This window comes from Schistocerca nitens, chromosome 2 (genome assembly GCF_023898315.1).
Source record: "Schistocerca nitens isolate TAMUIC-IGC-003100 chromosome 2, iqSchNite1.1, whole genome shotgun sequence".
NCBI classification, from domain to species: domain Eukaryota; kingdom Metazoa; phylum Arthropoda; class Insecta; order Orthoptera; family Acrididae; genus Schistocerca; species Schistocerca nitens.
Genome location: NC_064615.1, coordinates 668,871,512 through 668,899,467, shown reverse-complemented (window position 1 = coordinate 668,899,467; position 27,956 = coordinate 668,871,512). Strand labels below are relative to the sequence as shown.

General features: G+C 47.2%; 24 non-coding genes across 24 annotated transcripts; all 24 read right to left on the bottom strand.

Annotated features, from left to right (window-relative positions):
• Window positions 1-1,661: 1,661 nt before the first annotated feature.
• On the bottom strand, window positions 1,662-1,743 carry Trnas-gcu (transfer RNA serine (anticodon GCU)). The gene has a single exon. It is a non-coding gene; the product is annotated as a tRNA-Ser (tRNA).
• An 812-nt stretch (window positions 1,744-2,555) lies between these two features.
• On the bottom strand, window positions 2,556-2,637 carry Trnas-gcu (transfer RNA serine (anticodon GCU)). Its single transcript has one exon. It is a non-coding gene; the product is annotated as a tRNA-Ser (tRNA).
• Window positions 2,638-5,649: 3,012 nt separating this feature from the next.
• On the bottom strand, window positions 5,650-5,731 carry Trnas-gcu (transfer RNA serine (anticodon GCU)). Its single transcript has one exon. It is a non-coding gene; the product is annotated as a tRNA-Ser (tRNA).
• Window positions 5,732-6,543: 812 nt separating this feature from the next.
• On the bottom strand, window positions 6,544-6,625 carry Trnas-gcu (transfer RNA serine (anticodon GCU)). Its single transcript has one exon. It is a non-coding gene; the product is annotated as a tRNA-Ser (tRNA).
• A 1,919-nt stretch (window positions 6,626-8,544) lies between these two features.
• Trnas-gcu (transfer RNA serine (anticodon GCU)) lies at window positions 8,545-8,626 on the bottom strand. The gene has a single exon. It is a non-coding gene; the product is annotated as a tRNA-Ser (tRNA).
• An 826-nt stretch (window positions 8,627-9,452) lies between these two features.
• Trnas-gcu (transfer RNA serine (anticodon GCU)) lies at window positions 9,453-9,534 on the bottom strand. The gene has a single exon. It is a non-coding gene; the product is annotated as a tRNA-Ser (tRNA).
• An 812-nt stretch (window positions 9,535-10,346) lies between these two features.
• Trnas-gcu (transfer RNA serine (anticodon GCU)) lies at window positions 10,347-10,428 on the bottom strand. The gene has a single exon. It is a non-coding gene; the product is annotated as a tRNA-Ser (tRNA).
• An 812-nt stretch (window positions 10,429-11,240) lies between these two features.
• Window positions 11,241-11,322, bottom strand: Trnas-gcu (transfer RNA serine (anticodon GCU)). The gene has a single exon. It is a non-coding gene; the product is annotated as a tRNA-Ser (tRNA).
• An 812-nt stretch (window positions 11,323-12,134) lies between these two features.
• Window positions 12,135-12,216, bottom strand: Trnas-gcu (transfer RNA serine (anticodon GCU)). Its single transcript has one exon. It is a non-coding gene; the product is annotated as a tRNA-Ser (tRNA).
• An 812-nt stretch (window positions 12,217-13,028) lies between these two features.
• Window positions 13,029-13,110, bottom strand: Trnas-gcu (transfer RNA serine (anticodon GCU)). Its single transcript has one exon. It is a non-coding gene; the product is annotated as a tRNA-Ser (tRNA).
• An 812-nt stretch (window positions 13,111-13,922) lies between these two features.
• Window positions 13,923-14,004, bottom strand: Trnas-gcu (transfer RNA serine (anticodon GCU)). Its single transcript has one exon. It is a non-coding gene; the product is annotated as a tRNA-Ser (tRNA).
• A 1,921-nt stretch (window positions 14,005-15,925) lies between these two features.
• On the bottom strand, window positions 15,926-16,007 carry Trnas-gcu (transfer RNA serine (anticodon GCU)). Its single transcript has one exon. It is a non-coding gene; the product is annotated as a tRNA-Ser (tRNA).
• Window positions 16,008-16,819: 812 nt separating this feature from the next.
• Trnas-gcu (transfer RNA serine (anticodon GCU)) lies at window positions 16,820-16,901 on the bottom strand. Its single transcript has one exon. It is a non-coding gene; the product is annotated as a tRNA-Ser (tRNA).
• A 1,921-nt stretch (window positions 16,902-18,822) lies between these two features.
• On the bottom strand, window positions 18,823-18,904 carry Trnas-gcu (transfer RNA serine (anticodon GCU)). The gene has a single exon. It is a non-coding gene; the product is annotated as a tRNA-Ser (tRNA).
• An 812-nt stretch (window positions 18,905-19,716) lies between these two features.
• Window positions 19,717-19,798, bottom strand: Trnas-gcu (transfer RNA serine (anticodon GCU)). Its single transcript has one exon. It is a non-coding gene; the product is annotated as a tRNA-Ser (tRNA).
• Window positions 19,799-20,624: 826 nt separating this feature from the next.
• On the bottom strand, window positions 20,625-20,706 carry Trnas-gcu (transfer RNA serine (anticodon GCU)). The gene has a single exon. It is a non-coding gene; the product is annotated as a tRNA-Ser (tRNA).
• An 826-nt stretch (window positions 20,707-21,532) lies between these two features.
• On the bottom strand, window positions 21,533-21,614 carry Trnas-gcu (transfer RNA serine (anticodon GCU)). Its single transcript has one exon. It is a non-coding gene; the product is annotated as a tRNA-Ser (tRNA).
• An 812-nt stretch (window positions 21,615-22,426) lies between these two features.
• Window positions 22,427-22,508, bottom strand: Trnas-gcu (transfer RNA serine (anticodon GCU)). Its single transcript has one exon. It is a non-coding gene; the product is annotated as a tRNA-Ser (tRNA).
• Window positions 22,509-23,320: 812 nt separating this feature from the next.
• Window positions 23,321-23,402, bottom strand: Trnas-gcu (transfer RNA serine (anticodon GCU)). Its single transcript has one exon. It is a non-coding gene; the product is annotated as a tRNA-Ser (tRNA).
• Window positions 23,403-24,228: 826 nt separating this feature from the next.
• On the bottom strand, window positions 24,229-24,310 carry Trnas-gcu (transfer RNA serine (anticodon GCU)). The gene has a single exon. It is a non-coding gene; the product is annotated as a tRNA-Ser (tRNA).
• Window positions 24,311-25,122: 812 nt separating this feature from the next.
• On the bottom strand, window positions 25,123-25,204 carry Trnas-gcu (transfer RNA serine (anticodon GCU)). The gene has a single exon. It is a non-coding gene; the product is annotated as a tRNA-Ser (tRNA).
• Window positions 25,205-26,030: 826 nt separating this feature from the next.
• Trnas-gcu (transfer RNA serine (anticodon GCU)) lies at window positions 26,031-26,112 on the bottom strand. The gene has a single exon. It is a non-coding gene; the product is annotated as a tRNA-Ser (tRNA).
• An 812-nt stretch (window positions 26,113-26,924) lies between these two features.
• Trnas-gcu (transfer RNA serine (anticodon GCU)) lies at window positions 26,925-27,006 on the bottom strand. The gene has a single exon. It is a non-coding gene; the product is annotated as a tRNA-Ser (tRNA).
• Window positions 27,007-27,832: 826 nt separating this feature from the next.
• Trnas-gcu (transfer RNA serine (anticodon GCU)) lies at window positions 27,833-27,914 on the bottom strand. Its single transcript has one exon. It is a non-coding gene; the product is annotated as a tRNA-Ser (tRNA).
• Window positions 27,915-27,956: the final 42 nt, after the last annotated feature.

Here is a 27,956-nt window from a genome sequence, read left to right as displayed (position 1 = left end):
TGCATTCTTTTCCACGACTTACTGCAACGAAACGTACAGCTCGATACGTTACACTGATATTGCTTGCAACGTTTTGACGTTCCTCCTAGCCCAAGATTGTCCTGCTGTTTGCGATGGAGCTTGGTGTTTGGGCGACCACTAGCGACGGATGTCTGCAAAGTCAAGTCTCTCCAGTAGGCCCTGCCAAATCGCTTCTGTATATGGCGGCCTGACGCAAAACAAACTGTCGAAAGGCGACAGTTGTGTGCTACAGATGGATTATTATAGGCGCGATACGTTAAAATGACTGCGACAGGTGTGCACGTAAATATAAATAAGAACTCGTCGTTCGGAAATACCAACATACTCTTTGCTGGAGCCGAAATTTGATTGGTTTATAGATCTCGAAATGATGTTTAATTCGAAGGGCATAAGCTATGGAATGATGTGCGCTTCCATCTGGTAGGCAGTTTTGTCTCGTATTTCATACATACGATCTCTGCCACGTACACGCTTCGTTGTTACTACTGAGTGGCGTTTCGCATGGAGAAGGAGTGACCGCAAACGGGTGCTTTACGTAAAATTCTACGACGAGGATGGGATTCGAACCCACGCGTGCAGAGCACATTGGATTAGCAGTCCAACGCCTTAACCACTTTTTTTTTTTTTTTTTTTTTTTTTAATTCTCATTTTTGTTCACTATTGTTCGTTGCATCTGCTCGGGGCGGACATCGTAAGACATCCGTTTAAGTTCTTTGTTGATCGATTAGCTCAGTTTTTTTATTACAGAGGGCTGCTAACCCTCTGACCGAACACGCTGAGCTACCGTGCCGGCATACCACTCGGCCACCTCGTCTGCTGCAACTCCTAATGTGTCTTTGGCGAGTGCTTGCGGAAAGAAGACATTTGTCGATTCGAAAACGCATTCAAAACATCGTACTGGGCCGGCTGCAGTGCAGTGCAGCCGAACAAGCTCCCACTCACGAATCATTTAATGACAGCATCCGTCCACGTCGATATCCGATGGGGGCAAAATCACCGCCCCACTTATTTACTGCAGGAATAAGCGTTGTATCGACATGGAGTGTCGTCTAATGCAAATGAGAAATGTGCTGTGCATTCTTTTCCACGACTTACTGCAACGAAACGTACAGCTCGATACGTTACACTGATATTGCTTGCAACGTTTTGACGTTCCTCCTAGCCCAAGATTGTCCTGCTGTTTGCGATGGAGCTTGGTGTTTGGGCGACCACTAGCGACGGATGTCTGCAAAGTCAAGTCTCTCCAGTAGGCCCTGCCAAATCGCTTCTGTATATGGCGGCCTGACGCAAAACAAACTGTCGAAAGGCGACAGTTGTGTGCTACAGATGGATTATTATAGGCGCGTTACGTTAAAATGACTGCGACAGGTGTGCACGTAAATATAAATAAGAACTCGTCGTTCGGAAATACCAACATACTCTTTGCTGGAGCCGAAATTTGATTGGTTTATAGATCTCGAAATGATGTTTAATTCGAAGGGCATAAGCTATGGAATGATGTGCGCTTCCATCTGGTAGGCAGTTTTGTCTCGTATTTCATACATACGATCTCTGCCACGTACACGCTTCGTTGTTACTACTGAGTGGCGTTTCGCATGGAGAAGGAGTGACCGCAAACGGGTGCTTTACGTAAAATTCTACGACGAGGATGGGATTCGAACCCACGCGTGCAGAGCACATTGGATTAGCAGTCCAACGCCTTAACCACTCGGCCACCTCGTCTGCTGCAACTCCTAATGTGTCTTTGGCGAGTGCTTGCGGAAAGAAGACATTTGTCGATTCGCAAACGCATTCAAAACATCGTACTGGGCCGGCTGCAGTGCAGTGCAGCCGAACAAGCTCCCACTCACGAATCATTTAATGACAGCATCCGTCCACGTCGATATCCGATGGGGGCAAAATCACCGCCCCACTTATTTACTGCAGGAATAAGCGTTGTATCGACATGGAGTGTCGTCTAATGCAAATGAGAAATGTGCTGTGCATTCTTTTCCACGACTTACTGCAACGAAACGTACAGCTCGATACGTTACACTGATATTGCTTGCAACGTTTTGACGTTCCTCCTAGCCCAAGATTGTCCTGCTGTTTGCGATGGAGCTTGGTGTTTGGGCGACCACTAGCGACGGATGTCTGCAAAGTCAAGTCTCTCCAGTAGGCCCTGCCAAATCGCTTCTGTATATGGCGGCCTGACGCAAAACAAACTGTTGTGTGCTACAGATGGATTATTATAGGCGCGATACGTTAAAATGACTGCGACAGGTGTGCACGTAAATATAAATAAGAACTCGTCGTTCGGAAATACCAACATACTCTTTGCTGGAGCCGAAATTTGATTGGTTTATAGATCTCGAAATGATGTTTAATTCGAAGGGCATAAGCTATGGAATGATGTGCGCTTCCATCTGGTAGGCAGTTTTGTCTCGTATTTCATACATACGATCTCTGCCACGTACACGCTTCGTTGTTACTACTGAGTGGCGTTTCGCATGGAGAAGGAGTGACCGCAAACGGGTGCTTTACGTAAAATTCTACGACGAGGATGGGATTCGAACCCACGCGTGCAGAGCACATTGGATTAGCAGTCCAACGCCTTAACCACTCGGCCACCTCGTCTGCTGCAACTCCTAATGTGTCTTTGGCGAGTGCTTGCGGAAAGAAGACATTTGTCGATTCGAAAACGCATTCAAAACATCGTACTGGGCCGGCTGCAGTGCAGTGCAGCCGAACAAGCTCCCACTCACGAATCATTTAATGACAGCATCCGTCCACGTCGATATCCGATGGGGGCAAAATCACCACCCCACTTATTTACTGCAGGAATAAGCGTTGTATCGACATGGAGTGTCGTCTAATGCAAATGAGAAATGTGCTGTGCATTCTTTTCCACGACTTACTGCAACGAAACGTACAGCTCGATACGTTACACTGATATTGCTTGCAACGTTTTGACGTTCCTCCTAGCCCAAGATTGTCCTGCTGTTTGCGATGGAGCTTGGTGTTTGGGCGACCACTAGCGACGGATGTCTGCAAAGTCAAGTCTCTCCAGTAGGCCCTGCCAAATCGCTTCTGTATATGGCGGCCTGACGCAAAACAAACTGTCGAAAGGCGACAGTTGTGTGCTACAGATGGATTATTATAGGCGCGATACGTTAAAATGACTGCGACAGGTGTGCACGTAAATATAAATAAGAACTCGTCGTTCGGAAATACCAACATACTCTTTGCTGGAGCCGAAATTTGATTGGTTTATAGATCTCGAAATGATGTTTAATTCGAAGGGCATAAGCTATGGAATGATGTGCGCTTCCATCTGGTAGGCAGTTTTGTCTCGTATTTCATACATACGATCTCTGCCACGTACACGCTTCGTTGTTACTACTGAGTGGCGTTTCGCATGGAGAAGGAGTGACCGCAAACGGGTGCTTTACGTAAAATTCTACGACGAGGATGGGATTCGAACCCACGCGTGCAGAGCACATTGGATTAGCAGTCCAACGCCTTAACCACTTTTTTTTTTTTTTTTTTTTTTTTTAATTCTCATTTTTGTTCACTATTGTTCGTTGCATCTGCTCGGGGCGGACATCGTAAGACATCCGTTTAAGTTCTTTGTTGATCGATTAGCTCAGTTTTTTTATTACAGAGGGCTGCTAACCCTCTGACCGAACACGCTGAGCTACCGTGCCGGCATACCACTCGGCCACCTCGTCTGCTGCAACTCCTAATGTGTCTTTGGCGAGTGCTTGCGGAAAGAAGACATTTGTCGATTCGAAAACGCATTCAAAACATCGTACTGGGCCGGCTGCAGTGCAGTGCAGCCGAACAAGCTCCCACTCACGAATCATTTAATGACAGCATCCGTCCACGTCGATATCCGATGGGGGCAAAATCACCGCCCCACTTATTTACTGCAGGAATAAGCGTTGTATCGACATGGAGTGTCGTCTAATGCAAATGAGAAATGTGCTGTGCATTCTTTTCCACGACTTACTGCAACGAAACGTACAGCTCGATACGTTACACTGATATTGCTTGCAACGTTTTGACGTTCCTCCTAGCCCAAGATTGTCCTGCTGTTTGCGATGGAGCTTGGTGTTTGGGCGACCACTAGCGACGGATGTCTGCAAAGTCAAGTCTCTCCAGTAGGCCCTGCCAAATCGCTTCTGTATATGGCGGCCTGACGCAAAACAAACTGTCGAAAGGCGACAGTTGTGTGCTACAGATGGATTATTATAGGCGCGATACGTTAAAATGACTGCGACAGGTGTGCACGTAAATATAAATAAGAACTCGTCGTTCGGAAATACCAACATACTCTTTGCTGGAGCCGAAATTTGATTGGTTTATAGATCTCGAAATGATGTTTAATTCGAAGGGCATAAGCTATGGAATGATGTGCGCTTCCATCTGGTAGGCAGTTTTGTCTCGTATTTCATACATACGATCTCTGCCACGTACACGCTTCGTTGTTACTACTGAGTGGCGTTTCGCATGGAGAAGGAGTGACCGCAAACGGGTGCTTTACGTAAAATTCTACGACGAGGATGGGATTCGAACCCACGCGTGCAGAGCACATTGGATTAGCAGTCCAACGCCTTAACCACTTTTTTTTTTTTTTTTTTTTTTTAATTCTCATTTTTGTTCACTATTGTTCGTTGCATCTGCTCGGGGCGGACATCGTAAGACATCCGTTTAAGTTCTTTGTTGATCGATTAGCTCAGTTTTTTTATTACAGAGGGCTGCTAACCCTCTGACCGAACACGCTGAGCTACCGTGCCGGCATACCACTCGGCCACCTCGTCTGCTGCAACTCCTAATGTGTCTTTGGCGAGTGCTTGCGGAAAGAAGACATTTGTCGATTCGAAAACGCATTCAAAACATCGTACTGGGCCGGCTGCAGTGCAGTGCAGCCGAACAAGCTCCCACTCACGAATCATTTAATGACAGCATCCGTCCACGTCGATATCCGATGGGGGCAAAATCACCGCCCCACTTATTTACTGCAGGAATAAGCGTTGTATCGACATGGAGTGTCGTCTAATGCAAATGAGAAATGTGCTGTGCATTCTTTTCCACGACTTACTGCAACGAAACGTACAGCTCGATACGTTACACTGATATTGCTTGCAACGTTTTGACGTTCCTCCTAGCCCAAGATTGTCCTGCTGTTTGCGATGGAGCTTGGTGTTTGGGCGACCACTAGCGACGGATGTCTGCAAAGTCAAGTCTCTCCAGTAGGCCCTGCCAAATCGCTTCTGTATATGGCGGCCTGACGCAAAACAAACTGTCGAAAGGCGACAGTTGTGTGCTACAGATGGATTATTATAGGCGCGTTACGTTAAAATGACTGCGACAGGTGTGCACGTAAATATAAATAAGAACTCGTCGTTCGGAAATACCAACATACTCTTTGCTGGAGCCGAAATTTGATTGGTTTATAGATCTCGAAATGATGTTTAATTCGAAGGGCATAAGCTATGGAATGATGTGCGCTTCCATCTGGTAGGCAGTTTTGTCTCGTATTTCATACATACGATCTCTGCCACGTACACGCTTCGTTGTTACTACTGAGTGGCGTTTCGCATGGAGAAGGAGTGACCGCAAACGGGTGCTTTACGTAAAATTCTACGACGAGGATGGGATTCGAACCCACGCGTGCAGAGCACATTGGATTAGCAGTCCAACGCCTTAACCACTCGGCCACCTCGTCTGCTGCAACTCCTAATGTGTCTTTGGCGAGTGCTTGCGGAAAGAAGACATTTGTCGATTCGCAAACGCATTCAAAACATCGTACTGGGCCGGCTGCAGTGCAGTGCAGCCGAACAAGCTCCCACTCACGAATCATTTAATGACAGCATCCGTCCACGTCGATATCCGATGGGGGCAAAATCACCGCCCCACTTATTTACTGCAGGAATAAGCGTTGTATCGACATGGAGTGTCGTCTAATGCAAATGAGAAATGTGCTGTGCATTCTTTTCCACGACTTACTGCAACGAAACGTACAGCTCGATACGTTACACTGATATTGCTTGCAACGTTTTGACGTTCCTCCTAGCCCAAGATTGTCCTGCTGTTTGCGATGGAGCTTGGTGTTTGGGCGACCACTAGCGACGGATGTCTGCAAAGTCAAGTCTCTCCAGTAGGCCCTGCCAAATCGCTTCTGTATATGGCGGCCTGACGCAAAACAAACTGTTGTGTGCTACAGATGGATTATTATAGGCGCGATACGTTAAAATGACTGCGACAGGTGTGCACGTAAATATAAATAAGAACTCGTCGTTCGGAAATACCAACATACTCTTTGCTGGAGCCGAAATTTGATTGGTTTATAGATCTCGAAATGATGTTTAATTCGAAGGGCATAAGCTATGGAATGATGTGCGCTTCCATCTGGTAGGCAGTTTTGTCTCGTATTTCATACATACGATCTCTGCCACGTACACGCTTCGTTGTTACTACTGAGTGGCGTTTCGCATGGAGAAGGAGTGACCGCAAACGGGTGCTTTACGTAAAATTCTACGACGAGGATGGGATTCGAACCCACGCGTGCAGAGCACATTGGATTAGCAGTCCAACGCCTTAACCACTCGGCCACCTCGTCTGCTGCAACTCCTAATGTGTCTTTGGCGAGTGCTTGCGGAAAGAAGACATTTGTCGATTCGAAAACGCATTCAAAACATCGTACTGGGCCGGCTGCAGTGCAGTGCAGCCGAACAAGCTCCCACTCACGAATCATTTAATGACAGCATCCGTCCACGTCGATATCCGATGGGGGCAAAATCACCACCCCACTTATTTACTGCAGGAATAAGCGTTGTATCGACATGGAGTGTCGTCTAATGCAAATGAGAAATGTGCTGTGCATTCTTTTCCACGACTTACTGCAACGAAACGTACAGCTCGATACGTTACACTGATATTGCTTGCAACGTTTTGACGTTCCTCCTAGCCCAAGATTGTCCTGCTGTTTGCGATGGAGCTTGGTGTTTGGGCGACCACTAGCGACGGATGTCTGCAAAGTCAAGTCTCTCCAGTAGGCCCTGCCAAATCGCTTCTGTATATGGCGGCCTGACGCAAAACAAACTGTCGAAAGGCGACAGTTGTGTGCTACAGATGGATTATTATAGGCGCGATACGTTAAAATGACTGCGACAGGTGTGCACGTAAATATAAATAAGAACTCGTCGTTCGGAAATACCAACATACTCTTTGCTGGAGCCGAAATTTGATTGGTTTATAGATCTCGAAATGATGTTTAATTCGAAGGGCATAAGCTATGGAATGATGTGCGCTTCCATCTGGTAGGCAGTTTTGTCTCGTATTTCATACATACGATCTCTGCCACGTACACGCTTCGTTGTTACTACTGAGTGGCGTTTCGCATGGAGAAGGAGTGACCGCAAACGGGTGCTTTACGTAAAATTCTACGACGAGGATGGGATTCGAACCCACGCGTGCAGAGCACATTGGATTAGCAGTCCAACGCCTTAACCACTTTTTTTTTTTTTTTTTTTTTTTTAATTCTCATTTTTGTTCACTATTGTTCGTTGCATCTGCTCGGGGCGGACATCGTAAGACATCCGTTTAAGTTCTTTGTTGATCGATTAGCTCAGTTTTTTTATTACAGAGGGCTGCTAACCCTCTGACCGAACACGCTGAGCTACCGTGCCGGCATACCACTCGGCCACCTCGTCTGCTGCAACTCCTAATGTGTCTTTGGCGAGTGCTTGCGGAAAGAAGACATTTGTCGATTCGAAAACGCATTCAAAACATCGTACTGGGCCGGCTGCAGTGCAGTGCAGCCGAACAAGCTCCCACTCACGAATCATTTAATGACAGCATCCGTCCACGTCGATATCCGATGGGGGCAAAATCACCGCCCCACTTATTTACTGCAGGAATAAGCGTTGTATCGACATGGAGTGTCGTCTAATGCAAATGAGAAATGTGCTGTGCATTCTTTTCCACGACTTACTGCAACGAAACGTACAGCTCGATACGTTACACTGATATTGCTTGCAACGTTTTGACGTTCCTCCTAGCCCAAGATTGTCCTGCTGTTTGCGATGGAGCTTGGTGTTTGGGCGACCACTAGCGACGGATGTCTGCAAAGTCAAGTCTCTCCAGTAGGCCCTGCCAAATCGCTTCTGTATATGGCGGCCTGACGCAAAACAAACTGTCGAAAGGCGACAGTTGTGTGCTACAGATGGATTATTATAGGCGCGTTACGTTAAAATGACTGCGACAGGTGTGCACGTAAATATAAATAAGAACTCGTCGTTCGGAAATACCAACATACTCTTTGCTGGAGCCGAAATTTGATTGGTTTATAGATCTCGAAATGATGTTTAATTCGAAGGGCATAAGCTATGGAATGATGTGCGCTTCCATCTGGTAGGCAGTTTTGTCTCGTATTTCATACATACGATCTCTGCCACGTACACGCTTCGTTGTTACTACTGAGTGGCGTTTCGCATGGAGAAGGAGTGACCGCAAACGGGTGCTTTACGTAAAATTCTACGACGAGGATGGGATTCGAACCCACGCGTGCAGAGCACATTGGATTAGCAGTCCAACGCCTTAACCACTCGGCCACCTCGTCTGCTGCAACTCCTAATGTGTCTTTGGCGAGTGCTTGCGGAAAGAAGACATTTGTCGATTCGCAAACGCATTCAAAACATCGTACTGGGCCGGCTGCAGTGCAGTGCAGCCGAACAAGCTCCCACTCACGAATCATTTAATGACAGCATCCGTCCACGTCGATATCCGATGGGGGCAAAATCACCGCCCCACTTATTTACTGCAGGAATAAGCGTTGTATCGACATGGAGTGTCGTCTAATGCAAATGAGAAATGTGCTGTGCATTCTTTTCCACGACTTACTGCAACGAAACGTACAGCTCGATACGTTACACTGATATTGCTTGCAACGTTTTGACGTTCCTCCTAGCCCAAGATTGTCCTGCTGTTTGCGATGGAGCTTGGTGTTTGGGCGACCACTAGCGACGGATGTCTGCAAAGTCAAGTCTCTCCAGTAGGCCCTGCCAAATCGCTTCTGTATATGGCGGCCTGACGCAAAACAAACTGTCGAAAGGCGACAGTTGTGTGCTACAGATGGATTATTATAGGCGCGTTACGTTAAAATGACTGCGACAGGTGTGCACGTAAATATAAATAAGAACTCGTCGTTCGGAAATACCAACATACTCTTTGCTGGAGCCGAAATTTGATTGGTTTATAGATCTCGAAATGATGTTTAATTCGAAGGGCATAAGCTATGGAATGATGTGCGCTTCCATCTGGTAGGCAGTTTTGTCTCGTATTTCATACATACGATCTCTGCCACGTACACGCTTCGTTGTTACTACTGAGTGGCGTTTCGCATGGAGAAGGAGTGACCGCAAACGGGTGCTTTACGTAAAATTCTACGACGAGGATGGGATTCGAACCCACGCGTGCAGAGCACATTGGATTAGCAGTCCAACGCCTTAACCACTCGGCCACCTCGTCTGCTGCAACTCCTAATGTGTCTTTGGCGAGTGCTTGCGGAAAGAAGACATTTGTCGATTCGCAAACGCATTCAAAACATCGTACTGGGCCGGCTGCAGTGCAGTGCAGCCGAACAAGCTCCCACTCACGAATCATTTAATGACAGCATCCGTCCACGTCGATATCCGATGGGGGCAAAATCACCGCCCCACTTATTTACTGCAGGAATAAGCGTTGTATCGACATGGAGTGTCGTCTAATGCAAATGAGAAATGTGCTGTGCATTCTTTTCCACGACTTACTGCAACGAAACGTACAGCTCGATACGTTACACTGATATTGCTTGCAACGTTTTGACGTTCCTCCTAGCCCAAGATTGTCCTGCTGTTTGCGATGGAGCTTGGTGTTTGGGCGACCACTAGCGACGGATGTCTGCAAAGTCAAGTCTCTTCAGTAGGCCCTGCCAAATCGCTTCTGTATATGGCGGCCTGACGCAAAACAAACTGTTGTGTGCTACAGATGGATTATTATAGGCGCGATACGTTAAAATGACTGCGACAGGTGTGCACGTAAATATAAATAAGAACTCGTCGTTCGGAAATACCAACATACTCTTTGCTGGAGCCGAAATTTGATTGGTTTATAGATCTCGAAATGATGTTTAATTCGAAGGGCATAAGCTATGGAATGATGTGCGCTTCCATCTGGTAGGCAGTTTTGTCTCGTATTTCATACATACGATCTCTGCCACGTACACGCTTCGTTGTTACTACTGAGTGGCGTTTCGCATGGAGAAGGAGTGACCGCAAACGGGTGCTTTACGTAAAATTCTACGACGAGGATGGGATTCGAACCCACGCGTGCAGAGCACATTGGATTAGCAGTCCAACGCCTTAACCACTCGGCCACCTCGTCTGCTGCAACTCCTAATGTGTCTTTGGCGAGTGCTTGCGGAAAGAAGACATTTGTCGATTCGAAAACGCATTCAAAACATCGTACTGGGCCGGCTGCAGTGCAGTGCAGCCGAACAAGCTCCCACTCACGAATCATTTAATGACAGCATCCGTCCACGTCGATATCCGATGGGGGCAAAATCACCACCCCACTTATTTACTGCAGGAATAAGCGTTGTATCGACATGGAGTGTCGTCTAATGCAAATGAGAAATGTGCTGTGCATTCTTTTCCACGACTTACTGCAACGAAACGTACAGCTCGATACGTTACACTGATATTGCTTGCAACGTTTTGACGTTCCTCCTAGCCCAAGATTGTCCTGCTGTTTGCGATGGAGCTTGGTGTTTGGGCGACCACTAGCGACGGATGTCTGCAAAGTCAAGTCTCTCCAGTAGGCCCTGCCAAATCGCTTCTGTATATGGCGGCCTGACGCAAAACAAACTGTTGTGTGCTACAGATGGATTATTATAGGCGCGATACGTTAAAATGACTGCGACAGGTGTGCACGTAAATATAAATAAGAACTCGTCGTTCGGAAATACCAACATACTCTTTGCTGGAGCCGAAATTTGATTGGTTTATAGATCTCGAAATGATGTTTAATTCGAAGGGCATAAGCTATGGAATGATGTGCGCTTCCATCTGGTAGGCAGTTTTGTCTCGTATTTCATACATACGATCTCTGCCACGTACACGCTTCGTTGTTACTACTGAGTGGCGTTTCGCATGGAGAAGGAGTGACCGCAAACGGGTGCTTTACGTAAAATTCTACGACGAGGATGGGATTCGAACCCACGCGTGCAGAGCACATTGGATTAGCAGTCCAACGCCTTAACCACTCGGCCACCTCGTCTGCTGCAACTCCTAATGTGTCTTTGGCGAGTGCTTGCGGAAAGAAGACATTTGTCGATTCGCAAACGCATTCAAAACATCGTACTGGGCCGGCTGCAGTGCAGTGCAGCCGAACAAGCTCCCACTCACGAATCATTTAATGACAGCATCCGTCCACGTCGATATCCGATGGGGGCAAAATCACCGCCCCACTTATTTACTGCAGGAATAAGCGTTGTATCGACATGGAGTGTCGTCTAATGCAAATGAGAAATGTGCTGTGCATTCTTTTCCACGACTTACTGCAACGAAACGTACAGCTCGATACGTTACACTGATATTGCTTGCAACGTTTTGACGTTCCTCCTAGCCCAAGATTGTCCTGCTGTTTGCGATGGAGCTTGGTGTTTGGGCGACCACTAGCGACGGATGTCTGCAAAGTCAAGTCTCTTCAGTAGGCCCTGCCAAATCGCTTCTGTATATGGCGGCCTGACGCAAAACAAACTGTTGTGTGCTACAGATGGATTATTATAGGCGCGATACGTTAAAATGACTGCGACAGGTGTGCACGTAAATATAAATAAGAACTCGTCGTTCGGAAATACCAACATACTCTTTGCTGGAGCCGAAATTTGATTGGTTTATAGATCTCGAAATGATGTTTAATTCGAAGGGCATAAGCTATGGAATGATGTGCGCTTCCATCTGGTAGGCAGTTTTGTCTCGTATTTCATACATACGATCTCTGCCACGTACACGCTTCGTTGTTACTACTGAGTGGCGTTTCGCATGGAGAAGGAGTGACCGCAAACGGGTGCTTTACGTAAAATTCTACGACGAGGATGGGATTCGAACCCACGCGTGCAGAGCACATTGGATTAGCAGTCCAACGCCTTAACCACTCGGCCACCTCGTCTGCTGCAACTCCTAATGTGTCTTTGGCGAGTGCTTGCGGAAAGAAGACATTTGTCGATTCGAAAACGCATTCAAAACATCGTACTGGGCCGGCTGCAGTGCAGTGCAGCCGAACAAGCTCCCACTCACGAATCATTTAATGACAGCATCCGTCCACGTCGATATCCGATGGGGGCAAAATCACCACCCCACTTATTTACTGCAGGAATAAGCGTTGTATCGACATGGAGTGTCGTCTAATGCAAATGAGAAATGTGCTGTGCATTCTTTTCCACGACTTACTGCAACGAAACGTACAGCTCGATACGTTACACTGATATTGCTTGCAACGTTTTGACGTTCCTCCTAGCCCAAGATTGTCCTGCTGTTTGCGATGGAGCTTGGTGTTTGGGCGACCACTAGCGACGGATGTCTGCAAAGTCAAGTCTCTCCAGTAGGCCCTGCCAAATCGCTTCTGTATATGGCGGCCTGACGCAAAACAAACTGTTGTGTGCTACAGATGGATTATTATAGGCGCGATACGTTAAAATGACTGCGACAGGTGTGCACGTAAATATAAATAAGAACTCGTCGTTCGGAAATACCAACATACTCTTTGCTGGAGCCGAAATTTGATTGGTTTATAGATCTCGAAATGATGTTTAATTCGAAGGGCATAAGCTATGGAATGATGTGCGCTTCCATCTGGTAGGCAGTTTTGTCTCGTATTTCATACATACGATCTCTGCCACGTACACGCTTCGTTGTTACTACTGAGTGGCGTTTCGCATGGAGAAGGAGTGACCGCAAACGGGTGCTTTACGTAAAATTCTACGACGAGGATGGGATTCGAACCCACGCGTGCAGAGCACATTGGATTAGCAGTCCAACGCCTTAACCACTCGGCCACCTCGTCTGCTGCAACTCCTAATGTGTCTTTGGCGAGTGCTTGCGGAAAGAAGACATTTGTCGATTCGCAAACGCATTCAAAACATCGTACTGGGCCGGCTGCAGTGCAGTGCAGCCGAACAAGCTCCCACTCACGAATCATTTAATGACAGCATCCGTCCACGTCGATATCCGATGGGGGCAAAATCACCGCCCCACTTATTTACTGCAGGAATAAGCGTTGTATCGACATGGAGTGTCGTCTAATGCAAATGAGAAATGTGCTGTGCATTCTTTTCCACGACTTACTGCAACGAAACGTACAGCTCGATACGTTACACTGATATTGCTTGCAACGTTTTGACGTTCCTCCTAGCCCAAGATTGTCCTGCTGTTTGCGATGGAGCTTGGTGTTTGGGCGACCACTAGCGACGGATGTCTGCAAAGTCAAGTCTCTCCAGTAGGCCCTGCCAAATCGCTTCTGTATATGGCGGCCTGACGCAAAACAAACTGTTGTGTGCTACAGATGGATTATTATAGGCGCGATACGTTAAAATGACTGCGACAGGTGTGCACGTAAATATAAATAAGAACTCGTCGTTCGGAAATACCAACATACTCTTTGCTGGAGCCGAAATTTGATTGGTTTATAGATCTCGAAATGATGTTTAATTCGAAGGGCATAAGCTATGGAATGATGTGCGCTTCCATCTGGTAGGCAGTTTTGTCTCGTATTTCATACATACGATCTCTGCCACGTACACGCTTCGTTGTTACTACTGAGTGGCGTTTCGCATGGAGAAGGAGTGACCGCAAACGGGTGCTTTACGTAAAATTCTACGACGAGGATGGGATTCGAACCCACGCGTGCAGAGCACATTGGATTAGCAGTCCAACGCCTTAACCACTCGGCCACCTCGTCTGCTGCAACTCCTAATGTGTCTTTGGCGAGTGCTTGCGGAAAGAAGACATTTGTCGATTCGAAAACGCATTCAAAACATCGTACTGGGCCGGCTGCAGTGCAGTGCAGCCGAACAAGCTCCCACTCACGAATCATTTAATGACAGCATCCGTCCACGTCGATATCCGATGGGGGCAAAATCACCACCCCACTTATTTACTGCAGGAATAAGCGTTGTATCGACATGGAGTGTCGTCTAATGCAAATGAGAAATGTGCTGTGCATTCTTTTCCACGACTTACTGCAACGAAACGTACAGCTCGATACGTTACACTGATATTGCTTGCAACGTTTTGACGTTCCTCCTAGCCCAAGATTGTCCTGCTGTTTGCGATGGAGCTTGGTGTTTGGGCGACCACTAGCGACGGATGTCTGCAAAGTCAAGTCTCTCCAGTAGGCCCTGCCAAATCGCTTCTGTATATGGCGGCCTGACGCAAAACAAACTGTCGAAAGGCGACAGTTGTGTGCTACAGATGGATTATTATAGGCGCGATACGTTAAAATGACTGCGACAGGTGTGCACGTAAATATAAATAAGAACTCGTCGTTCGGAAATACCAACATACTCTTTGCTGGAGCCGAAATTTGATTGGTTTATAGATCTCGAAATGATGTTTAATTCGAAGGGCATAAGCTATGGAATGATGTGCGCTTCCATCTGGTAGGCAGTTTTGTCTCGTATTTCATACATACGATCTCTGCCACGTACACGCTTCGTTGTTACTACTGAGTGGCGTTTCGCATGGAGAAGGAGTGACCGCAAACGGGTGCTTTACGTAAAATTCTACGACGAGGATGGGATTCGAACCCACGCGTGCAGAGCACATTGGATTAGCAGTCCAACGCCTTAACCACTTTTTTTTTTTTTTTTTTTTTTTTTTAATTCTCATTTTTGTTCACTATTGTTCGTTGCATCTGCTCGGGGCGGACATCGTAAGACATCCGTTTAAGTTCTTTGTTGATCGATTAGCTCAGTTTTTTTATTACAGAGGGCTGCTAACCCTCTGACCGAACACGCTGAGCTACCGTGCCGGCATACCACTCGGCCACCTCGTCTGCTGCAACTCCTAATGTGTCTTTGGCGAGTGCTTGCGGAAAGAAGACATTTGTCGATTCGAAAACGCATTCAAAACATCGTACTGGGCCGGCTGCAGTGCAGTGCAGCCGAACAAGCTCCCACTCACGAATCATTTAATGACAGCATCCGTCCACGTCGATATCCGATGGGGGCAAAATCACCGCCCCACTTATTTACTGCAGGAATAAGCGTTGTATCGACATGGAGTGTCGTCTAATGCAAATGAGAAATGTGCTGTGCATTCTTTTCCACGACTTACTGCAACGAAACGTACAGCTCGATACGTTACACTGATATTGCTTGCAACGTTTTGACGTTCCTCCTAGCCCAAGATTGTCCTGCTGTTTGCGATGGAGCTTGGTGTTTGGGCGACCACTAGCGACGGATGTCTGCAAAGTCAAGTCTCTCCAGTAGGCCCTGCCAAATCGCTTCTGTATATGGCGGCCTGACGCAAAACAAACTGTCGAAAGGCGACAGTTGTGTGCTACAGATGGATTATTATAGGCGCGATACGTTAAAATGACTGCGACAGGTGTGCACGTAAATATAAATAAGAACTCGTCGTTCGGAAATACCAACATACTCTTTGCTGGAGCCGAAATTTGATTGGTTTATAGATCTCGAAATGATGTTTAATTCGAAGGGCATAAGCTATGGAATGATGTGCGCTTCCATCTGGTAGGCAGTTTTGTCTCGTATTTCATACATACGATCTCTGCCACGTACACGCTTCGTTGTTACTACTGAGTGGCGTTTCGCATGGAGAAGGAGTGACCGCAAACGGGTGCTTTACGTAAAATTCTACGACGAGGATGGGATTCGAACCCACGCGTGCAGAGCACATTGGATTAGCAGTCCAACGCCTTAACCACTCGGCCACCTCGTCTGCTGCAACTCCTAATGTGTCTTTGGCGAGTGCTTGCGGAAAGAAGACATTTGTCGATTCGAAAACGCATTCAAAACATCGTACTGGGCCGGCTGCAGTGCAGTGCAGCCGAACAAGCTCCCACTCACGAATCATTTAATGACAGCATCCGTCCACGTCGATATCCGATGGGGGCAAAATCACCGCCCCACTTATTTACTGCAGGAATAAGCGTTGTATCGACATGGAGTGTCGTCTAATGCAAATGAGAAATGTGCTGTGCATTCTTTTCCACGACTTACTGCAACGAAACGTACAGCTCGATACGTTACACTGATATTGCTTGCAACGTTTTGACGTTCCTCCTAGCCCAAGATTGTCCTGCTGTTTGCGATGGAGCTTGGTGTTTGGGCGACCACTAGCGACGGATGTCTGCAAAGTCAAGTCTCTCCAGTAGGCCCTGCCAAATCGCTTCTGTATATGGCGGCCTGACGCAAAACAAACTGTTGTGTGCTACAGATGGATTATTATAGGCGCGATACGTTAAAATGACTGCGACAGGTGTGCACGTAAATATAAATAAGAACTCGTCGTTCGGAAATACCAACATACTCTTTGCTGGAGCCGAAATTTGATTGGTTTATAGATCTCGAAATGATGTTTAATTCGAAGGGCATAAGCTATGGAATGATGTGCGCTTCCATCTGGTAGGCAGTTTTGTCTCGTATTTCATACATACGATCTCTGCCACGTACACGCTTCGTTGTTACTACTGAGTGGCGTTTCGCATGGAGAAGGAGTGACCGCAAACGGGTGCTTTACGTAAAATTCTACGACGAGGATGGGATTCGAACCCACGCGTGCAGAGCACATTGGATTAGCAGTCCAACGCCTTAACCACTCGGCCACCTCGTCTGCTGCAACTCCTAATGTGTCTTTGGCGAGTGCTTGCGGAAAGAAGACATTTGTCGATTCGAAAACGCATTCAAAACATCGTACTGGGCCGGCTGCAGTGCAGTGCAGCCGAACAAGCTCCCACTCACGAATCATTTAATGACAGCATCCGTCCACGTCGATATCCGATGGGGGCAAAATCACCGCCCCACTTATTTACTGCAGGAATAAGCGTTGTATCGACATGGAGTGTCGTCTAATGCAAATGAGAAATGTGCTGTGCATTCTTTTCCACGACTTACTGCAACGAAACGTACAGCTCGATACGTTACACTGATATTGCTTGCAACGTTTTGACGTTCCTCCTAGCCCAAGATTGTCCTGCTGTTTGCGATGGAGCTTGGTGTTTGGGCGACCACTAGCGACGGATGTCTGCAAAGTCAAGTCTCTCCAGTAGGCCCTGCCAAATCGCTTCTGTATATGGCGGCCTGACGCAAAACAAACTGTCGAAAGGCGACAGTTGTGTGCTACAGATGGATTATTATAGGCGCGATACGTTAAAATGACTGCGACAGGTGTGCACGTAAATATAAATAAGAACTCGTCGTTCGGAAATACCAACATACTCTTTGCTGGAGCCGAAATTTGATTGGTTTATAGATCTCGAAATGATGTTTAATTCGAAGGGCATAAGCTATGGAATGATGTGCGCTTCCATCTGGTAGGCAGTTTTGTCTCGTATTTCATACATACGATCTCTGCCACGTACACGCTTCGTTGTTACTACTGAGTGGCGTTTCGCATGGAGAAGGAGTGACCGCAAACGGGTGCTTTACGTAAAATTCTACGACGAGGATGGGATTCGAACCCACGCGTGCAGAGCACATTGGATTAGCAGTCCAACGCCTTAACCACTTTTTTTTTTTTTTTTTTTTTTTTTTAATTCTCATTTTTGTTCACTATTGTTCGTTGCATCTGCTCGGGGCGGACATCGTAAGACATCCGTTTAAGTTCTTTGTTGATCGATTAGCTCAGTTTTTTTATTACAGAGGGCTGCTAACCCTCTGACCGAACACGCTGAGCTACCGTGCCGGCATACCACTCGGCCACCTCGTCTGCTGCAACTCCTAATGTGTCTTTGGCGAGTGCTTGCGGAAAGAAGACATTTGTCGATTCGAAAACGCATTCAAAACATCGTACTGGGCCGGCTGCAGTGCAGTGCAGCCGAACAAGCTCCCACTCACGAATCATTTAATGACAGCATCCGTCCACGTCGATATCCGATGGGGGCAAAATCACCGCCCCACTTATTTACTGCAGGAATAAGCGTTGTATCGACATGGAGTGTCGTCTAATGCAAATGAGAAATGTGCTGTGCATTCTTTTCCACGACTTACTGCAACGAAACGTACAGCTCGATACGTTACACTGATATTGCTTGCAACGTTTTGACGTTCCTCCTAGCCCAAGATTGTCCTGCTGTTTGCGATGGAGCTTGGTGTTTGGGCGACCACTAGCGACGGATGTCTGCAAAGTCAAGTCTCTCCAGTAGGCCCTGCCAAATCGCTTCTGTATATGGCGGCCTGACGCAAAACAAACTGTCGAAAGGCGACAGTTGTGTGCTACAGATGGATTATTATAGGCGCGATACGTTAAAATGACTGCGACAGGTGTGCACGTAAATATAAATAAGAACTCGTCGTTCGGAAATACCAACATACTCTTTGCTGGAGCCGAAATTTGATTGGTTTATAGATCTCGAAATGATGTTTAATTCGAAGGGCATAAGCTATGGAATGATGTGCGCTTCCATCTGGTAGGCAGTTTTGTCTCGTATTTCATACATACGATCTCTGCCACGTACACGCTTCGTTGTTACTACTGAGTGGCGTTTCGCATGGAGAAGGAGTGACCGCAAACGGGTGCTTTACGTAAAATTCTACGACGAGGATGGGATTCGAACCCACGCGTGCAGAGCACATTGGATTAGCAGTCCAACGCCTTAACCACTCGGCCACCTCGTCTGCTGCAACTCCTAATGTGTCTTTGGCGAGTGCTTGCGGAAAGAAGACATTTGTCGATTCGAAAACGCATTCAAAACATCGTACTGGGCCGGCTGCAGTGCAGTGCAGCCGAACAAGCTCCCACTCACGAATCATTTAATGACAGCATCCGTCCACGTCGATATCCGATGGGGGCAAAATCACCGCCCCACTTATTTACTGCAGGAATAAGCGTTGTATCGACATGGAGTGTCGTCTAATGCAAATGAGAAATGTGCTGTGCATTCTTTTCCACGACTTACTGCAACGAAACGTACAGCTCGATACGTTACACTGATATTGCTTGCAACGTTTTGACGTTCCTCCTAGCCCAAGATTGTCCTGCTGTTTGCGATGGAGCTTGGTGTTTGGGCGACCACTAGCGACGGATGTCTGCAAAGTCAAGTCTCTCCAGTAGGCCCTGCCAAATCGCTTCTGTATATGGCGGCCTGACGCAAAACAAACTGTTGTGTGCTACAGATGGATTATTATAGGCGCGATACGTTAAAATGACTGCGACAGGTGTGCACGTAAATATAAATAAGAACTCGTCGTTCGGAAATACCAACATACTCTTTGCTGGAGCCGAAATTTGATTGGTTTATAGATCTCGAAATGATGTTTAATTCGAAGGGCATAAGCTATGGAATGATGTGCGCTTCCATCTGGTAGGCAGTTTTGTCTCGTATTTCATACATACGATCTCTGCCACGTACACGCTTCGTTGTTACTACTGAGTGGCGTTTCGCATGGAGAAGGAGTGACCGCAAACGGGTGCTTTACGTAAAATTCTACGACGAGGATGGGATTCGAACCCACGCGTGCAGAGCACATTGGATTAGCAGTCCAACGCCTTAACCACTCGGCCACCTCGTCTGCTGCAACTCCTAATGTGTCTTTGGCGAGTGCTTGCGGAAAGAAGACATTTGTCGATTCGAAAACGCATTCAAAACATCGTACTGGGCCGGCTGCAGTGCAGTGCAGCCGAACAAGCTCCCACTCACGAATCATTTAATGACAGCATCCGTCCACGTCGATATCCGATGGGGGCAAAATCACCGCCCCACTTATTTACTGCAGGAATAAGCGTTGTATCGACATGGAGTGTCGTCTAATGCAAATGAGAAATGTGCTGTGCATTCTTTTCCACGACTTACTGCAACGAAACGTACAGCTCGATACGTTACACTGATATTGCTTGCAACGTTTTGACGTTCCTCCTAGCCCAAGATTGTCCTGCTGTTTGCGATGGAGCTTGGTGTTTGGGCGACCACTAGCGACGGATGTCTGCAAAGTCAAGTCTCTCCAGTAGGCCCTGCCAAATCGCTTCTGTATATGGCGGCCTGACGCAAAACAAACTGTCGAAAGGCGACAGTTGTGTGCTACAGATGGATTATTATAGGCGCGATACGTTAAAATGACTGCGACAGGTGTGCACGTAAATATAAATAAGAACTCGTCGTTCGGAAATACCAACATACTCTTTGCTGGAGCCGAAATTTGATTGGTTTATAGATCTCGAAATGATGTTTAATTCGAAGGGCATAAGCTATGGAATGATGTGCGCTTCCATCTGGTAGGCAGTTTTGTCTCGTATTTCATACATACGATCTCTGCCACGTACACGCTTCGTTGTTACTACTGAGTGGCGTTTCGCATGGAGAAGGAGTGACCGCAAACGGGTGCTTTACGTAAAATTCTACGACGAGGATGGGATTCGAACCCACGCGTGCAGAGCACATTGGATTAGCAGTCCAACGCCTTAACCACTCGGCCACCTCGTCTGCTGCAACTCCTAATGTGTCTTTGGCGAGTGCTTGCGGAAAGAAGACATTTGTCGATTCGAAAACGCATTCAAAACATCGTACTGGGCCGGCTGCAGTGCAGTGCAGCCGAACAAGCTCCCACTCACGAATCATTTAATGACAGCATCCGTCCACGTCGATATCCGATGGGGGCAAAATCACCGCCCCACTTATTTACTGCAGGAATAAGCGTTGTATCGACATGGAGTGTCGTCTAATGCAAATGAGAAATGTGCTGTGCATTCTTTTCCACGACTTACTGCAACGAAACGTACAGCTCGATACGTTACACTGATATTGCTTGCAACGTTTTGACGTTCCTCCTAGCCCAAGATTGTCCTGCTGTTTGCGATGGAGCTTGGTGTTTGGGCGACCACTAGCGACGGATGTCTGCAAAGTCAAGTCTCTCCAGTAGGCCCTGCCAAATCGCTTCTGTATATGGCGGCCTGACGCAAAACAAACTGTCGAAAGGCGACAGTTGTGTGCTACAGATGGATTATTATAGGCGCGATACGTTAAAATGACTGCGACAGGTGTGCACGTAAATATAAATAAGAACTCGTCGTTCGGAAATACCAACATACTCTTTGCTGGAGCCGAAATTTGATTGGTTTATAGATCTCGAAATGATGTTTAATTCGAAGGGCATAAGCTATGGAATGATGTGCGCTTCCATCTGGTAGGCAGTTTTGTCTCGTATTTCATACATACGATCTCTGCCACGTACACGCTTCGTTGTTACTACTGAGTGGCGTTTCGCATGGAGAAGGAGTGACCGCAAACGGGTGCTTTACGTAAAATTCTACGACGAGGATGGGATTCGAACCCACGCGTGCAGAGCACATTGGATTAGCAGTCCAACGCCTTAACCACTCGGCCACCTCGTCTGCTGCAACTCCTAATGTGTCTTTGGCGAGTGCTTGCGGAAAGAAGACATTTGTCGATTCGAAAACGCATTCAAAACATCGTACTGGGCCGGCTGCAGTGCAGTGCAGCCGAACAAGCTCCCACTCACGAATCATTTAATGACAGCATCCGTCCACGTCGATATCCGATGGGGGCAAAATCACCGCCCCACTTATTTACTGCAGGAATAAGCGTTGTATCGACATGGAGTGTCGTCTAATGCAAATGAGAAATGTGCTGTGCATTCTTTTCCACGACTTACTGCAACGAAACGTACAGCTCGATACGTTACACTGATATTGCTTGCAACGTTTTGACGTTCCTCCTAGCCCAAGATTGTCCTGCTGTTTGCGATGGAGCTTGGTGTTTGGGCGACCACTAGCGACGGATGTCTGCAAAGTCAAGTCTCTCCAGTAGGCCCTGCCAAATCGCTTCTGTATATGGCGGCCTGACGCAAAACAAACTGTTGTGTGCTACAGATGGATTATTATAGGCGCGATACGTTAAAATGACTGCGACAGGTGTGCACGTAAATATAAATAAGAACTCGTCGTTCGGAAATACCAACATACTCTTTGCTGGAGCCGAAATTTGATTGGTTTATAGATCTCGAAATGATGTTTAATTCGAAGGGCATAAGCTATGGAATGATGTGCGCTTCCATCTGGTAGGCAGTTTTGTCTCGTATTTCATACATACGATCTCTGCCACGTACACGCTTCGTTGTTACTACTGAGTGGCGTTTCGCATGGAGAAGGAGTGACCGCAAACGGGTGCTTTACGTAAAATTCTACGACGAGGATGGGATTCGAACCCACGCGTGCAGAGCACATTGGATTAGCAGTCCAACGCCTTAACCACTCGGCCACCTCGTCTGCTGCAACTCCTAATGTGTCTTTGGCGAGTGCTTGCGGAAAGAAGACATTTGTCGATTCGAAAACGCATTCAAAACATCGTACTGGGCCGGCTGCAGTGCAGTGCAGCCGAACAAGCTCCCACTCACGAATCATTTAATGACAGCATCCGTCCACGTCGATATCCGATGGGGGCAAAATCACCACCCCACTTATTTACTGCAGGAATAAGCGTTGTATCGACATGGAGTGTCGTCTAATGCAAATGAGAAATGTGCTGTGCATTCTTTTCCACGACTTACTGCAACGAAACGTACAGCTCGATACGTTACACTGATATTGCTTGCAACGTTTTGACGTTCCTCCTAGCCCAAGATTGTCCTGCTGTTTGCGATGGAGCTTGGTGTTTGGGCGACCACTAGCGACGGATGTCTGCAAAGTCAAGTCTCTCCAGTAGGCCCTGCCAAATCGCTTCTGTATATGGCGGCCTGACGCAAAACAAACTGTTGTGTGCTACAGATGGATTATTATAGGCGCGATACGTTAAAATGACTGCGACAGGTGTGCACGTAAATATAAATAAGAACTCGTCGTTCGGAAATACCAACATACTCTTTGCTGGAGCCGAAATTTGATTGGTTTATAGATCTCGAAATGATGTTTAATTCGAAGGGCATAAGCTATGGAATGATGTGCGCTTCCATCTGGTAGGCAGTTTTGTCTCGTATTTCATACATACGATCTCTGCCACGTACACGCTTCGTTGTTACTACTGAGTGGCGTTTCGCATGGAGAAGGAGTGACCGCAAACGGGTGCTTTACGTAAAATTCTACGACGAGGATGGGATTCGAACCCACGCGTGCAGAGCACATTGGATTAGCAGTCCAACGCCTTAACCACTCGGCCACCTCGTCTGCTGGAACTCCTAATGTGTCTTTGGCGAGTGCTTGCGGAAAGAAGACATTTGTCGATTCGAAAACGCATTCAAAACATCGTACTGGGCCGGCTGCAGTGCAGTGCAGCCGAACAAGCTCCCACTCACGAATCATTTAATGACAGCATCCGTCCACGTCGATATCCGATGGGGGCAAAATCACCACCCCACTTATTTACTGCAGGAATAAGCGTTGTATCGACATGGAGTGTCGTCTAATGCAAATGAGAAATGTGCTGTGCATTCTTTTCCACGACTTACTGCAACGAAACGTACAGCTCGATACGTTACACTGATATTGCTTGCAACGTTTTGACGTTCCTCCTAGCCCAAGATTGTCCTGCTGTTTGCGATGGAGCTTGGTGTTTGGGCGACCACTAGCGACGGATGTCTGCAAAGTCAAGTCTCTCCAGTAGGCCCTGCCAAATCGCTTCTGTATATGGCGGCCTGACGCAAAACAAACTGTCGAAAGGCGACAGTTGTGTGCTACAGATGGATTATTATAGGCGCGATACGTTAAAATGACTGCGACAGGTGTGCACGTAAATATAAATAAGAACTCGTCGTTCGGAAATACCAACATACTCTTTGCTGGAGCCGAAATTTGATTGGTTTATAGATCTCGAAATGATGTTTAATTCGAAGGGCATAAGCTATGGAATGATGTGCGCTTCCATCTGGTAGGCAGTTTTGTCTCGTATTTCATACATACGATCTCTGCCACGTACACGCTTCGTTGTTACTACTGAGTGGCGTTTCGCATGGAGAAGGAGTGACCGCAAACGGGTGCTTTACGTAAAATTCTACGACGAGGATGGGATTCGAACCCACGCGTGCAGAGCACATTGGATTAGCAGTCCAACGCCTTAACCACTCGGCCACCTCGTCTGCTGCAACTCCTAATGTGTCTTTGGCGAGTGCTTGCGGAAAGAAGACATTTGTCGATTCGAAAACGCATTCAAAACATCGTACTGGGCCGGCTGCAGTGCAGTGCAGCCGAACAAGCTCCCACTCACGAATCATTTAATGACAGCATCCGTCCACGTCGATATCCGATGGGGGCAAAATCACCGCCCCACTTATTTACTGCAGGAATAAGCGTTGTATCGACATGGAGTGTCGTCTAATGCAAATGAGAAATGTGCTGTGCATTCTTTTCCACGACTTACTGCAACGAAACGTACAGCTCGATACGTTACACTGATATTGCTTGCAACGTTTTGACGTTCCTCCTAGCCCAAGATTGTCCTGCTGTTTGCGATGGAGCTTGGTGTTTGGGCGACCACTAGCGACGGATGTCTGCAAAGTCAAGTCTCTCCAGTAGGCCCTGCCAAATCGCTTCTGTATATGGCGGCCTGACGCAAAACAAACTGTTGTGTGCTACAGATGGATTATTATAGGCGCGATACGTTAAAATGACTGCGACAGGTGTGCACGTAAATATAAATAAGAACTCGTCGTTCGGAAATACCAACATACTCTTTGCTGGAGCCGAAATTTGATTGGTTTATAGATCTCGAAATGATGTTTAATTCGAAGGGCATAAGCTATGGAATGATGTGCGCTTCCATCTGGTAGGCAGTTTTGTCTCGTATTTCATACATACGATCTCTGCCACGTACACGCTTCGTTGTTACTACTGAGTGGCGTTTCGCATGGAGAAGGAGTGACCGCAAACGGGTGCTTTACGTAAAATTCTACGACGAGGATGGGATTCGAACCCACGCGTGCAGAGCACATTGGATTAGCAGTCCAACGCCTTAACCACTCGGCCACCTCGTCTGCTGGAACTCCTAATGTGTCTTTGGCGAGTGCTTGCGGAAAGAAGACATTTGTCGATTCGAAAACGCATTCAAAACATCGTACTGGGCCGGCTGCAGTGCAGTGCAGCCGAACAAGCTCCCACTCACGAATCATTTAATGACAGCATCCGTCCACGTCGATATCCGATGGGGGCAAAATCACCACCCCACTTATTTACTGCAGGAATAAGCGTTGTATCGACATGGAGTGTCGTCTAATGCAAATGAGAAATGTGCTGTGCATTCTTTTCCACGACTTACTGCAACGAAACGTACAGCTCGATACGTTACACTGATATTGCTTGCAACGTTTTGACGTTCCTCCTAGCCCAAGATTGTCCTGCTGTTTGCGATGGAGCTTGGTGTTTGGGCGACCACTAGCGACGGATGTCTGCAAAGTCAAGTCTCTCCAGTAGGCCCTGCCAAATCGCTTCTGTATATGGCGGCCTGACGCAAAACAAACTGTCGAAAGGCGACAGTTGTGTGCTACAGATGGATTATTATAGGCGCGATACGTTAAAATGACTGCGACAGGTGTGCACGTAAATATAAATAAGAACTCGTCGTTCGGAAATACCAACATACTCTTTGCTGGAGCCGAAATTTGATTGGTTTATAGATCTCGAAATGATGTTTAATTCGAAGGGCATAAGCTATGGAATGATGTGCGCTTCCATCTGGTAGGCAGTTTTGTCTCGTATTTCATACATACGATCTCTGCCACGTACACGCTTCGTTGTTACTACTGAGTGGCGTTTCGCATGGAGAAGGAGTGACCGCAAACGGGTGCTTTACGTAAAATTCTACGACGAGGATGGGATTCGAACCCACGCGTGCAGAGCACATTGGATTAGCAGTCCAACGCCTTAACCACTCGGCCACCTCGTCTGCTGCAACTCCTAATGTGTCTTTGGCGAGTGCTTGCGGAAAGAAGACATTTGTCGATTCGAAAACGCATTCAAAACATCGTACTGGGCCGGCTGCAGTGCAGTGCAGCCGAACAAGCTCCCACTCACGAATCATTTAATGACAGCATCCGTCCACGTCGATATCCGATGGGGGCAAAATCACCGCCCCACTTATTTACTGCAGGAATAAGCGTTGTATCGACATGGAGTGTCGTCTAATGCAAATGAGAAATGTGCTGTGCATTCTTTTCCACGACTTACTGCAACGAAACGTACAGCTCGATACGTTACACTGATATTGCTTGCAACGTTTTGACGTTCCTCCTAGCCCAAGATTGTCCTGCTGTTTGCGATGGAGCTTGGTGTTTGGGCGACCACTAGCGACGGATGTCTGCAAAGTCAAGTCTCTCCAGTAGGCCCTGCCAAATCGCTTCTGTATATGGCGGCCTGACGCAAAACAAACTGTTGTGTGCTACAGATGGATTATTATAGGCGCGATACGTTAAAATGACTGCGACAGGTGTGCACGTAAATATAAATAAGAACTCGTCGTTCGGAAATACCAACATACTCTTTGCTGGAGCCGAAATTTGATTGGTTTATAGATCTCGAAATGATGTTTAATTCGAAGGGCATAAGCTATGGAATGATGTGCGCTTCCATCTGGTAGGCAGTTTTGTCTCGTATTTCATACATACGATCTCTGCCACGTACACGCTTCGTTGTTACTACTGAGTGGCGTTTCGCATGGAGAAGGAGTGACCGCAAACGGGTGCTTTACGTAAAATTCTACGACGAGGATGGGATTCGAACCCACGCGTGCAGAGCACATTGGATTAGCAGTCCAACGCCTTAACCACTCGGCCACCTCGTCTGCTGGAACTCCTAATGTGTCTTTGGCGAGTGCTTGCGGAAAGAAGACATTTGTCGATTCGAAAACGCATTCAAAACATCGTACTGGGCCGGCTGCAGTGCAGTGCAGCCGAACAAGCTCCCACTCACGAATCATTTAATGACAGCATCCGTCCACGTCGATATCCGATGGGGGCAAAATCACCACCCCACTTATTTACTGCAGGAATAAGCGTTGTATCGACATGGAGTGTCGTCTAATGCAAATGAGAAATGTGCTGTGCATTCTTTTCCACGACTTACTGCAACGAAACGTACAGCTCGATACGTTACACTGATATTGCTTGCAACGTTTTGACGTTCCTCCTAGCCCAAGATTGTCCTGCTGTTTGCGATGGAGCTTGGTGTTTGGGCGACCACTAGCGACGGATGTCTGCAAAGTCAAGTCTCTCCAGTAGGCCCTGCCAAATCGCTTCTGTATATGGCGGCCTGACGCAAAACAAACTGTCGAAAGGCGACAGTTGTGTGCTACAGATGGATTATTATAGGCGCGATACGTTAAAATGACTGCGACAGGTGTGCACGTAAATATAAATAAGAACTCGTCGTTCGGAAATACCAACATACTCTTTGCTGGAGCCGAAATTTGATTGGTTTATAGATCTCGAAATGATGTTTAATTCGAAGGGCATAAGCTATGGAATGATGTGCGCTTCCATCTGGTAGGCAGTTTTGTCTCGTATTTCATACATACGATCTCTGCCACGTACACGCTTCGTTGTTACTACTGAGTGGCGTTTCGCATGGAGAAGGAGTGACCGCAAACGGGTGCTTTACGTAAAATTCTACGACGAGGATGGGATTCGAACCCACGCGTGCAGAGCACATTGGATTAGCAGTCCAACGCCTTAACCACTCGGCCACCTCGTCTGCTGCAACTCCTAATGTGTCTTTGGCGAGTGCTTGCGGAAA